Raw genomic sequence first — 12,101 nt, forward strand, 5'->3', positions numbered from 1 at the left:
AAATGAAAAAATAGGTATCAGTTGATGTGCCTGTTGACTTAAAATCTGTCCTCAGACCTGGAAGAAGCACAGCTGCTGTAGGGGTGCAATGAGGGCAGATTTTGGATCACATAAATTTAGATTTTTTCCTCTTAGCAACTTAATGCTCATGAAATTATATAACAGATCTGCAAACCAATTACCAAATGTCAGAAGGTGCCCTGGTTAAAATACACACATCCCCTGGAATGTGCCATATTCACAAATTAGCCATGTGTTATTTATAGCTCCTCAAGGCACAATAATGAACAAAGAGGTAATGAAAGCTGAAAGCCTGAATATCTCCCGTATGCCAGAAGGCAAATCCCATGAGACCCATCTGTAGCCCAAACTGGGGAAAAGAAAATATCCTTCCTAAAGCAAACAAAACCCCAACAAACAACCTCCCCCACCTCTGCAGTTTTGTATTTGTTGTTTCATTTTTAAAATTAAGCTGCAAACTAAAACCCTACCATACTACTTCCATTCATTTAATCATAATGATACTTGGAAATTCCTTATTTTTATTCTCCAGCACTACAAGGTGCATCCCAGATGCTTTGAAGAGACAGAGTCCTCTTTATTCCCGCTGTTTCTGTCCATGGAAGGCTGAACTCATATGCACACCAATTCCTGCCCAGCTTGCAGGGTGATATTGAGCTTTAACTCAAAACTCTGACTGCTCCACATCCAAACCCTGCATATTTACACCTACCCTGGTTTATTTCTTCACTGGTTCAGTTTGCAATACCCACATGTCAGTGTCTGTAAGGCCTTTGCTCGGGTGTCTCTGCCTCTCTCACTTGCCAAAACTTTCTACTGAATTCTCTTGTCCCACATTTTCTCTCTCCACTATGGATCGGAACTGTTACTCTGCTTCCCATGTGTGTTTTCCCTCCTTAAAAATAATGTAATTATATTCTTTTTTCTTCTTTACTTGAGGTCATCTATACATCATATCCTGTGCAGGAAAACCCTCTGGAACAAAGCTGTGCTAATCACTGCACTGAAATATTTCACCCTCAGCCAGTTTGGTGCGGCCAGGCTGTAGCACTGTAAGACACAATGAATTCACCACATTGGAATGTGAGTTCCAAGCAGCACAGAACAGGGATGAATGAAGGGCACTGCCTCTTCTTTGGGCACATGGAGCAGGCATGAGGAATGAGTGGGGCTTTTTCATGGCAGATGCAAACAGCACACAAATGCCAAAAACATTTGAAGGTCCATCAGAATATCTGCATGGCTCCAAGTGAATATTGATACACTATCACTATCACTGCCTTTCCACCCCCAGCTTAGTAACATCCTGACCTTTCCACCAGAGCCTGCCTCCATCCATCCATCCATCCATCCATCCATCCATCCATCCATCCATCCATCCATCCATCCATCCATCCACCCACTATTGGGCTTTTTCCCTCCTTTTTTTAATCTGCCTTTCTGCCCCCCTGCATTCATTGCCCATTTTCTCATATTGTTAGAAAACTTTTGGGCAGTTGAAAAATTCTTGGAGGCATCTGAAGGGGCAAAAGCATCAGAGCAGACCAGGAGCTGCATCTCTGTGTCACTTGTGCAGACCTGGCTCTCAGGCAGAGGCTAAGCAGATGGGCCTGTGCTGTCAGAACATGCTCTGAATTTAACCAGAATGACACTGGCCCTTGCTGGCTGCTGCAGTGTCACAGGGACCTCTGGAGCCATCTCTGCCTCTGCCCTGTGCTCAAAGGTGAACTCCAGTAAGGTTTCATTTGCTTGATTTAAAACTTCCATCTATGTAAGAGATGTGGACCACAAAAACAAGTCTAAAAACAAATATATTAATTTTTTCTCATCTTCCCTAACCCTTCTTTTCTGCAATTCTGTTCTGACTTTGAAAAGCTCAGAGACACACATTTAAAAAATATTTCTAATGAACACAACCCTCTGACCTCTGCTTTTGAGGACTAACGTGTAGCTGTAAATGGTAAAACCACAAAAAGCACCCCTCCAAAATAAATACTTTTGTCTCAGCTGGTTTCAGCCTCAGATACAAGCAGGAGATTTCCACAGGAAAAGTCTCCAGAACACAGATCCTATGGAGATGCAACAGTTGAACACAAAACCTTTGGGGTTTGATTTTAGATATCCATGGATACCTCAGGCAGACTTCATCCACCACTCCATTTTGGACTGAGTGGCTTTGGGAGGGCTCTGGGCCTGTGCCTTTTGTCCCCTAGGGATGGGAAGTGTCTCACAAACCTCGCCAGGGCCAGCTGCTGCAGGTCCCAGGCTCCCTAAAGGGGGAGTCTTCCCAGGAGATCCCTTCCTGCCTTCCCACAGACAGTCCCCATCCTGTGGCTCACTGTACCACAGGCAGCCAGGCATCCTTCAGCACTGGGGTGCTGGCAGAGACTGGAAGCCTCTCTTTGTATGGAGAGGTCAGAGTTCAAGTGTCTTGACTTCAAATTATCATTGTAAACCCAAACTTTTCCTATTTTGGTCATTCCAGTCTTTTCAGACTGGATGGAGACCCTGGGTGCTAAAGATTGCCTTTAGCAGAAGCAGATTCAATAAGCTATGGTGCTGTTAATATTTCCAGTTATCTTGGCTTCCTTAATATCATTCAGCTATTTCTGTTCTTTATGGATACCTTACTCTGCTTGATTCTGTTTCACTTTGAACCTCCACTGATGCTGAGGGTTTCACACATTTTTTATCATACTGTGCAAAATACTGCTGGAATCTTTCTGCAGACTCTCTGGTGACAGAAAAAGGTTATTATTGCCATCCCCCTTGTATTGTGTCTCCAGAAATCTAATCTGTGCATATGCTGTGTAGCCACCCATTCTGCACTGGAACCTGAAGAAATCACTTTGTTGTACTGACTACAAGAGCACTTTCTAAAAGAGGTGTCTTTCTAATTGTCCATTTTTAGAGCTGGTGCATGCATAATGCAGAGCTTCCAGGAGGGTTTGCCGTGATTTGCTCCAGTTATCTGTGCCTCAGCACTGGGGCTGCTGCCTGGCACAGAGGTGAAACCATCCAGGCTGAAAGGAAAAGGCTCTGTCAGGTTGGAATGCAGAGAGCAGAGAATTTCATTCACTGAGGGCAGGGATGGAAGAGCTGCATCCACACTCTGTTCCAGTCACTCAGTCTCCCTGTTCCTGCCATTCTCAAGGATCTTAAAGCCACATGGAGCTTTTGTGACACCAGTCCTCCATCTATAGAGGCAGAGGAGAAAGAGTGAGCTCGCTTTCCTCCCCTCTGAACATTAATTCCATCTGCTTTCTCTCGGCTATCCCACCTTCCCAACAATCTGTGCCAAGGATCAGCAACTGCCCACATTAAATGGCCACTGACTGCCATTACTCAGAAATATTTCTGTGCGAGCAGCAGGTTCACCCAGGGTACCCCAGCCAGCCCTGCAGCCATTCCCCACTGGCACACAAAGAGCAGCTGGATATTAAGACACAGTTGTGATATCCATTACTGCCCATAGGCTCACTTTGGAGAAGCTGGGGAGACTTGAGCCTTGCAAACAGGGTTAAATGGAAATGGTTAAATAAACCAGAAAAAGAAAAAGCCATCTAGTGAGTCTATCAGCTCATTGGGCTCCATATTCCTAAAAAATCACTTTGCAGTCAGGAAGGACACAGGGGGTTTGAATAATTTTCTGCCTTTACACCTTCCCTGCCACCAGAAGTAACATGGAGATGTTCTTCCATAAACAAATTTGCTCTTTTCTCTCAAGGTTTGTGTACACTCTGAGTGCACTGGTGACATCAGATTTTTCACCAGGGAAATGAAAGAAACCAACAAAACCAACAGCCCACGTTGCTGAAAACCCAAGAAGCTAAGCTGGCCATGTCTCTGAAATATGGTATGAGCAAAAAGAGAAATACAATAAAAATCCCCATCCAGCACAAACTAGGAAGTGATGGAACAAGGGCTTTCCTACTGAGTCTGTCTCCAGTTACCATCCTTCTGAGCATTGTCCATTATCCATTCTGCACTGAGGAGGCTCTCAGGCCAAAATTTAAAAGGTGACTGACAAACACAGGAGGCCAAAATGAAGCAAAGAATCACAAGGAGAGCCTATGGAAGAAGCCTTCTGTAAAACATGAGGGAGCCCTGAGCCACATTAGATTATTTTCCTCTTCTTTTCCTCTTCAAATCTCTTATAGTAGACAATATTTCCTATCCCCCCTCTTCTCAGTCTCTAAAATGTGCAAGCTTTGTGTTGGGATGCAGGCAGGCTGAGAAGTGCAGCTGTGCATTAGAGCTGCTGAAGCTGGGAGTCCATTCTCAGTGAGTAAAAACCACACTTCCATAAATGACACACAAAAACTGCATTCCCAAATCTCACCACACGTGAAACAGATCCCTGGATCAGCCTCATCTCCAGCCCTGCCCATTGCTGTGCTGGCCTGTTGGCGGTACAGCTCTGGGACACAGCTGGGACACAAGGGACACTGTTCCCATGGTCACAAAGGCCCCAGGGACGCAGGCTCAGTGTTTGTCACATTCTGCACAAGCCTGGGGAAAAACCTCGAGCCCATTACCTTCACTCTTCCAGATGCTGTCAGGTGGTTGGAGAAGGGCAAAGCTTCCTTCCACCTGCAGGAGCAGCCAAATCTCTTTGGGAGAGCAATCCCAATCTCCACAGGCACCTCCTGCCTCTGGATTCTGTGTATCCTTCCTTCCAGCAGTGAAACACCTGCAAGGGACACAAGCAGCAATTACCTCTTCTGCAGGAAAAGCCCATCCTGCCCCTCCAAACCAACCTGTCCCTTGCTCATGTATGGTACACGCTAGTGGTTTAGCTACTGTTACTATTTCCATTAGAGATTATCAATGTTTCCAATAGAGATGGGCTGGAGACAAACCCAGGATCTAATTATTAATTATATTTTGACCTGCATGCCCAGATGGGTAGGAAAAAATGTTCACTCAAGAGGAGTTTTTCCTTAACTCCAGCAGACCCTGGATTTTCCACTGAATGTTTTCATTTTCAGCTGCAATCACCAGAAATAACATTAATGACTTTCAGTGCAGGGCAGAAATAATTAGAGGCAGAGCAAGTGTCCAGCTTGCATGCTTATGCTAAGAAAAGACTGAGAAAAATCATGGCAAAGCTTGATAACCTGAGGGGAGAAAAAAGCAAACAAGCTCAGGGGTGAGATCTAAATCAAATATGAAGCAATCTATATTTTCCATTAAAGCCATTGTGGAACTGGGCATTTTGCAAAGGTCTTGATTGAAAACCATGGCAGAGTTAATGGGTTCGACTCAAATGATCCTCAGCACTTCAATAAGGAACAAGGAGAAAGGAGGCCCACGAAAGCAGAACTTGAAACATTAGTGCAAAACCATACAATGGAAAAGAAACAATTTCAATTGCTTTGGGAAGGACTATAAATTGCCTTGTTCTCAAAACTAGAAGGAAACTCAAGAGTGCAGAATCTCATTAGAATTTCAGCACTGGATTTTTTTTATAAACAGCATATCAGTAAGATTTACCAATATTGTCTCAATATACTGAAAGCTTTATTATTTATTCTTTGACAAGTGGCACTTTTATAATTCTTTACTTTTAATAAAAAAACAGTAGAGATGTATGCTGAATTGAAAGCTAATTAGCACATTCATATCTCTCAAAAATTCAATAACTTTTGTACTCATATTTTTGGGTTCTTTTGTGGTCAGTTTAATTAAATTTGTTGATAAAATAAAGGAGGATATTAAAAAAATTAGTAGCTTAGGCTAGGTTTTTCAAAGGCAATTAGTAGTTGGAGCCCATTAAACTAAGGAGGGAATCAAATCAATAATTTCTAGGGCTTTTTCAATGTTACCCTTGAAATTTTAGTATAATCAGGAAAGGACAAAGAGCAGTCACGATCCAACAGAGTTTCCTGGGATCCAGGGACAAAAAATATTGTTGAGGTGCTGAGAAACAGGAGTTCAGAGCTGCTGAGGCTGCTGACAGCCTCTTACAGTGGGTGCTCTGTTTCAGAAGCTGGGATTTCAAGAGGTGGCAAAGTGGGTCATAAATGCTACTGAGAGCTGAAAATTAGGCGATGAAAAAACCACTCCAGAGCATTGAAGTGTGGTAGGTCTGATTAGCAATCAAAATGCTGTCTCATTTTGCTACAGTTTGTCTTGAACAGCAAGGTTAAGGAAAAAAAGCCCAAAAAAGAAAAGCCATATGACCCTAAACTGTGAGTATGCATGAATGTTACAGCCCTGCCAGGGACTGCACAGGCAGCTGGCCCCAAAGGTAACGTGGCATTTATCTGGGTTTGTGCTGGCAGCCAAAGCCACTCCTGCTGCTTCACCAGGCCTTTCCCTCCTGCCCATGCTCTGAATCCCTGTGGGTTTGGCACTGAGCACTGACTGCTTCCCACCAAACATCTGCACAACCAGTTCCATCCTTGACATCACCCTGAGGTGCCTGTGTGTGTGCACTGGCCTGGCCTGCCTTGGCATGTGGCCAGTGGGACAGCAAAGGGACATTTGTCCCCTCATGACCCTGGGCAAGCAGAGTGTGCTCAGAGCACCTGGGCACGGCCTCCTGTGGGAAACCTTCTCCTGGCTGAAGACAGCTCCAAGGATCACTGCATAAACCTCTGCAGCTGCCCCACAAAGTGCAAACAGCCCCACAAACACACAGTGACAGTAATAGCTCCATTCAACCAGCCCCCACTGGCTCTCCTGGAGCAGCAGAGGACAGGAGAACAAAGCAGGTGACAAAGGCTGGGTCCTGCCCACCTTGAGCCCGAGTGACTCCAAAGTGCTGCTGCCAGACACGAGTCCTCTCCTCCCCCTGCCAGCTGACTCTGCAACCTCATCCCAGTTCATCTGGGAGCTGGGAGCTGCTGTGCTCATGAACTGGGGAGGGCTTCAACAATGAATCAAGTGGGAGATATTAAAGGCACTAGAGAGCAAACAAACAAACCCACAAAGAAAAGAAACAAACCTGAGTACCAATAGCAGTACCCAGTGCAGATTAAAAATACAAACAAACAAAATAACTTTATGTGGTTTAAATCCTAATCCTCGGGGATGAGTTGAGCACCAAGGTGCACAGGCCTTGTTTATTATCCTGTGAGCTGAGAACTGAAATAAAGTCTTACAGCAAATAATTAGGACAAGATGTAGTGATATGGAGTGTTCACTGCCAGCCTTTTAAATCCTGATCTACCTGCCCCTGTTGCTGAGGAGGTTTGTGCAATGCCCAGGTTCCACAGCTCCTTCTTCAGCAGAGGAAGCCACTGCTGTTCCACTCCTGCTTTTTATGACACTCTTCCATTTCTTTAAGCAGCATCATATAAAGCCTATTTTCAAGAGTGAAATAAATAATGGGATTGAGATAAACTCTGTGCAAGGGGAGGTACTGGGCAGTGCTTCTGAGTGCCACAGTCTGGGAGAATCCATGGAGACATTTCCATTCACATACCAGAAAGCACAGAGGGCATCAGCAGTTGCTGTAATCCCCTCTCCCCCAATGACCATCACTGCTGTCCTCTGTGCTCTCCCCTGCTCACACTGCCTCCCTTCCCTTCCCTTCCCGGCTGGAAATGTTCCATCACACAGCTCCCTTAGGTGCACACCAAGCAGGGATGTTTTCCATTTTGTACTTTAGGAATTTCTGCAGGTTTAACAGTTTTTAAACAGGCATTAAGCTGCTCTTTGTGTTTTTTCTTCAGCTGTGAAAAGTCTTTAAATGCCCCAATGTGCACCATGTGACCCACTGAGCTCAGTCCTTTAGTGGCACAGGCCCTTAAATGTGAACTCAACAGATACTTTAGGTGAGGTGTCAGCAGTGCATAGGCAACAAGCTGACATAAATCCTGAGGAATTTAACTTATAAAAACCTTTAATTCCTTCTTTACTCCAGAAGGACGTCTTGAACCTTTGCACCAGCTTTACATGGCTCCTTAAGCTACATCAGCAGGATGTGCAGCAGCTTACAGCAATTAAGTCACAAGCAAATGTATGTAAAAACAGTGTAAGGACATTTAAAAAAATGGGCTTTGCAGAAAATCAATCCATTTTCACTGGGGTGCATCACCCAGCATCACCATCAAATGTATTACACTAAACCAGATGTAGCAAAAGGAGTCAAACCCAACCACCACCAGGGAAAGCAATTCTATTCATCATAAACCCACAGAGCCATTTCAAACAGCTTTTCCCAAACAGCTTCCACACTCCTTGGAGTCCCATTTGGATCTCAGCTCTTCACTCTGCACTTCCATCTCTGTATACTCAAAATAATAAGAAGAAAATTCTAATTCCTGGGGGGAAAAGGGGATTTTTGTTTCACCCAGCCTGTGAGTAGCATTATCCCAACCTGAGGTGAAAACGCCAATGAATCAACATTTCCTTAACTGACTTCATTGTAATCCTGGTACTGCACTGACCCCTGAGGAAGGGAACCTTTTTCACTGGCTTCAGCAGCAGCAGCACAGGAGCACCTCTTGTCATCTCTCATGAAGTGGAGAGAGACTTCCTCCAGGTTTTCAAGCACAGAGTTGAGGTCTGCCTTTAAGAGCAACAATTACAGATGGATGAGCATTTCTTCCTGAGGCACACAGCATTTTACAATGGAACTTAATGAAGTAGCTCCAAGGTATTTCCTGCAACATATTTCAATAAAAGAAAACATAAGCCACTAAAGTGTCTCATGTAAGCATTGAGGATTTAAGGAATTACTCAAACAATGAATGCATGAAGCTATTAACCATCCTGGAGAATTAAAATGTGCCCCTACGTGATGAACCAAAAGCAGCAAGTAATTTCAAGTCTGCAGGATTGATTTTATACATGTGACTGAAATATAATTACAGAAACATCAAACTGTGCTGTATCCAGAGAAACCTAGTCCAGACTTCTAGACCATGAGCACACCTCTGCAACAGCTTTTATTTGGTCCATTTGTTACCTCCTGGCAATGGTTCGAGCCAGGGAGGTTATAATGTGGTAGTTATCCCCAGGTAAAGGCACAGCATAGTGAAATTAGCAATTTTTTAGTTTTATTTCATTGCAATATTCTGCTTTACTGGAAATTTTAGGAGAATCAGCATGACTAAATAAAATTTTGCTCAAGCACAGCTTACTGCATAAGAGCAGTAGCAAGCAAAGAGCCCTGATACCAGACTAAAGTGGGTGCAGGTTATCTCTGGGTGTCAGGTATTTAATGGGAAAAGTTATAATAGGAAAGGCTTAGAAAATTTAAAACACTTTCTCTCTGAAACAGGTCACTGAAATGTTCTCTGCTTAAAGCAGCTGCAACACTGATACTGTGAGATTAAATAAAACACAAAAGGGATAAAAGAATTACCATATATTTAAAGAACACACAAAAAACCCAAAGAACAGAAATGAGAACAAGGAGAGGCATTTTTTCCACTCACTGAAGTGTCCTACCACTTAAGGAAGCCCTTCCAGGTGTCCTTTTGCATGTCCCTGGCTTTGTGTGTCCCCATCACTTCATCTTCCATTGGCATCATCATTACCTTATTAGCACCAAGATGTCGCTGTCAGTCAGCAACCGAGACCTTTGGGATCTCTGAAAGCTGTCACTTGGCCATCAGATAGTACCAAAACATCGTTACCATAGTATTTACCAGTTTGAGTTTTGGTTGGGTTTTTGTTTAGTTTTTACCAATCTGTTCAGGTCCTGAGCCATGTTCATTTTACTGCTAATGGTATCACACAGTGCCTGTGCACTCCCTACACAATGAACACCATTTTGTGTCTGCATGGAGAGGCCCAAGAACTGCTGCACACATGGTAATTAAACACCATGGTAAGGAGATGTGCAGCTGCTCAGGGCTGTGTGCAAACCACTCTAACAAGCTGAATTTTAAAGTAAACTGAGATGTATTTTTTCTCTTGATGGAAGATCTTTCTGAATGACCAGTTTAAGCATTTTTCAACCCCTTCTACTGAATACAAGACAGATGTACCTGAACAGGTGAAAACCTGGGCAACCTCTGGAGTTTAATGAGCCCCTCTGTGTCCCCAGTGCCCATGAAAGCTCAGTAGGGATGGAGACAAATTGTTATTTGGAATCAGCCCTGAGCTGTGTCATGTCACTCAGAGCACTGACAGAAGCAGCTTTAGCCCAAATCCATAACTGAGCACACCAAAGCCACCTTGCTTGAGCAATGTGACACGAGCACAAATCAAGGCACTGCTGCACATCAGCACCCAGGGACACAGGACAGAGCTGAGACCTGGTGTGAGGCCTTGGAAACTTTCCCCTGGTGAAAGGAGTGAGGGGCTGGACCCTCGGTGTGACACAGACAGAGCTGGCTGTTAATTCCCTTACACCACCTGATTTCTCATGGATTTTACTGCCAAGTCTCACCAGCACAGATTCCCAGAGATTGCACAGCTCACTACCAACTGCAGACTGCACCAGGAGATGATCAGGACTGGACATCAGCATGTGGCTCAAAGTCCTCTGTTTCTGTCCAGAGAGGCCAAGCTTTAGGGCTGTGAACGTGCATCCAAGAAGCTCAACATGCAAAGTGAGGCAGCTGCTGTAGTAAAGGCTTCAAACATTTCCATCTGTGACAGCACAGCCTTATATCCAATTTTACTCATTCTGGTTTTAACAAATCTGCCTAGCTCAAGCTGAGACATTTTGAACTAAATCTACCTCGGAGTCCCTTCCTCTATCCCACAGAAAGAGGAACAATCACAATTACAAATACAAATTTGCAATAATATCAACACCAATCTGAGGGTGAGGTTTTAGTGTTGGCCTGTACATCAGGAGATGGGGTTTGACTGCAACAGCTCAGGGATGGCCATAGTGAACAGCAGAGTAAAAGGTGACTTACATTCTCTACTAACAATGTGTCTGACACCAGAGTGAACAAGGGCTGGTGAAACAAATACTTAACTCAGCACATGAGGAAAATCCATGTCCTGTAATGAACAGGACTGGGCTCTGCCTAGGAGTCAGCAAAGAATAAAAGGCACCCCAGAATGGGAGCCAGGCATTCAGCCTGACAAGAGACGTTTTGCATGACAATGGAAAAATAAGGGAAAATAAGGATGGAAAGTAAGTACAGAAAGACAATATTTTCTTAGCATAGAACATTTCAGTATTAGTGCATATTTTATAAGCACACAGCAGCATTTCATTGTTACAGTTGTCCACCTATATACAAAACCCGTGAGGAGCAAACAGTGTAAGAAGACAGATAAATTAACGTTGGCCCCTGAAATCACACACCCTCAGCTGGAAGGGAAGATTTCAGCACACCCACGTGCTGCTAACAGCAAACCCTTTTGCTGCCTGATAACACATCCCCAAAGCCGACCCCTCTGCCTTGGAGGGCAGGAATGGGAGCAGGAAGCTGCCTGCAAGTCCCAGGCTGTGATCACCTTGCCCACAGCAACTCTTTTCACACTCTAAAAACGAGGGCTCCTGCCTGTGTGGCACAAACCTTCCCCCAGCCCTCTCCTACACTGAGAGCTGAGTGCATTGTAATTCCACTATTCCCATTCCCTGGGAACAGAATGTCACTGCTCATACATGTCAGGGATTTGGGCCAACACACACTTGAAGCTTTAGCCTGCAGAAACAGGTAATACACAAACCCAGCTCTTGGCCAAATCTTCCACACTGAGCCAATCTGACAGGGGAACCACTGGTGCAGAATGAATGCAAATCAGGGTGCCAGTTTATTTTCCAGTCAGTTCTGCACATAACTAGAATCTAATCCAGTTATGGTAAACAGTGGAAATCTTCATGTAAGGGTAAAACATAGTAAATTGCCATTGTGATTTCTTAAACTAAACTTGGATCCAGCAAACGCATCTCGCTTCATTATTCTCTGCAGCAGAAAATTCAGTTGCCAAGAAAAAATTAAAAATAATAATACCAGGAACACACATTCCTCAAATGCATTCTGCATCTTGAAAAATAAGGAATTTAAGAATTTACAATCGTCTCCAAGTTTGGACGGTTTTAAAATTTCACAGCACTTTAACAGCAACTCAGTGTTTTGTTAGAGAAAATGAGATGATGCCTAGAAATACAGAGGATTCCAAAAGCATAGCAAGGACAATACAGTGTAGCTCCT

General features: G+C 44.0%; 1 long non-coding RNA gene across 3 annotated transcripts in view; it reads right to left on the reverse strand.

Annotated features, from left to right (window-relative positions):
• LOC143693819 (uncharacterized) overlaps nucleotides 1–12,101 on the reverse strand; it is a 52,021-nt gene that overhangs the window by 22,380 nt on the left and 17,540 nt on the right. For all 3 annotated transcript variants that reach the window (XR_013181799.1, XR_013181798.1, XR_013181797.1), the window contains one exon: nucleotides 4,560–4,714. This is a non-coding gene — a long non-coding RNA (uncharacterized LOC143693819). The remainder of the gene's footprint in view (nucleotides 1–4,559; nucleotides 4,715–12,101) is intronic.

The sequence above is a fragment of the Agelaius phoeniceus genome, chromosome 4 (assembly GCF_051311805.1).
Source record: "Agelaius phoeniceus isolate bAgePho1 chromosome 4, bAgePho1.hap1, whole genome shotgun sequence".
In the NCBI taxonomy this organism is placed as follows: domain Eukaryota; kingdom Metazoa; phylum Chordata; class Aves; order Passeriformes; family Icteridae; genus Agelaius; species Agelaius phoeniceus.